At 44.0% G+C, this 1,843-nt stretch overlaps 1 pseudogene; it reads left to right on the top strand.

Moving 5' to 3' along the window:
• The first annotated feature begins 943 nt into the window (after positions 1-943).
• Positions 944-1,843, top strand: part of LOC101576220 — a 15,999-nt pseudogene continuing 15,099 nt past the window's right edge.

Here is a 1,843-nt window from a genome sequence, read left to right as displayed (position 1 = left end):
TATACATTAGAGGAAAAATACTTTCTTCAATCAATGTTTCTGGAAAATTTGGATATCAACATTCAGGATATTGAGTCTAGAATAGTACATCTAACCATGAACTGAATTAAAATCAAAATGACTCAAAGATATAAAGGTTAGAACAGAAGCAACTAATCTATTAGAAGATTAAATAAGTAAAACTTTTAAGACATAGGCATAGCTGGGTATTTTTGAACAAAACCCCACTATCACAAGAAATAATGATAAGATTCAACAAATGCGATCACATCAAATTACAAGACTTCTGAATAAGAAAGAAACAAGTAATGAAATGAAGTGAAAAGAAAAGAAAACATGCTACTTCAAAATGGGAAAAAATATTTATCCATTTCTCAGAGGATTCATACCTAAAACATATAAAACACTCAAAATATTAGAACCACAAAATATAGGACCAGTAAAATAATGCAAACTAAAATAAACAGACATTTCTCAGGAGAAGTACAAAAGATCATTATATTAATGAAAAGTGTTCAACGTCACTGACCACTAAAGAAATACAAACTAAACCAACACTGAGATATCTTACTCCAGAGAAAATACTTATCATCAAGAAATCTAATAATAGCAAGTATGTGTACTGGTCAGATAGCTCAGCAGATTAAAGATCATGCTTAGGCAGATTCAGGGGCCATGGGCCCAATTCCCAGCCTGCCCTGCCAGCCCCATCCCAGGGGGGCACTGAGAGGGCAATTGAGACTGGGTGTAGTAGCGTGCCTGTAATCTCAGTACTTGGGAGGCTGAAAACAGGAGGATCACTACAAGTCCAGTCTATGTGGTGAGACCCTGTAGACACAGTATACCTTTTACTAAAACCATTAATGATAATGATAATAATAATAATAATAATAATAAGTACTCAGAAAGATGCAGTGCAGAGAATGAGGAGGAAGGAGTGGAAATGGCGTCCACAGATGATAGTACCTACAGCCAAGCTGCAGCCCAGCAGGGCTACAGTGCTTACACAGCCCAGCCAACTCAAGGATATGCACTGACCACCCAGCAGGCATATGGGTAACAAAGCTATGGAACCTATGGACAGCCTACTGATGTCAGCTATACCCAAGCTCAGACCACTGCCACCTATGGGCAGACTGCATATGCAACTTGTTATGAACAGCCTCCCACTGGTTATGCTACTCCAGCTGCCCCTCAGGCGTGTAGCCAACCTGTCCAGGGGTGTGGCACTGGTACTTATGATACCACCACTGCTGCAGTCACCACCACCCAGGCTTCTTATGCAGCTCAGCCTGCATACAGCACCCAGCCTGCTTACCCAGCCTACGGGCAGCAGTCAGCAGCTACTGCACCCGCAAGACCACAGGATGGTAACAAGCCTACTGAGACTAACCAACCTCAATCTAGCACAGGGGGTTATAACCAGCCTGGCCTAGGCTATGGACAGAGTAACTACAGTTATCCCCAGGTTCCTGGAAGCTACCCAATGCAGCCAGTCACCACACCTCCATCCTATCCCCCTACCAGTTATTCTTCTACACAGCTGACTAGTTATGATCAGAGCAGTTACTCTTAGCAGAACACCTCTGGGCAGCCGAGCAGCTATGGGCAGCAGAGTAGCTTTGGTCAACCAAGCAGCTATGGGCAGCAGCCTCCCACTAGTTATCCCCCCCAGACTGGATCCTACAGCCAGGCTCCAAGTCAATATAGCCAACCGAGCAGCAGCTACAGGCAGCAGAGTTCATTCCGATAGGACCACCCCAGTAGCATGGGTGTTTATGGGCAGGAGTCTGGAGGATTTTCCGGACCAGGAGAAAACTGGAGCATGAGTGGCCCTGATAAC

Source organism: Octodon degus, unplaced genomic scaffold, assembly GCF_000260255.1.
Source record: "Octodon degus isolate 3935 unplaced genomic scaffold, OctDeg1.0 scaffold00308, whole genome shotgun sequence".
In the NCBI taxonomy this organism is placed as follows: Eukaryota; Metazoa; Chordata; class Mammalia; order Rodentia; family Octodontidae; genus Octodon; species Octodon degus.
Note: the sequence above shows the minus strand (reverse complement) of the source record. Positions and strands in the feature narration are given on the sequence as shown.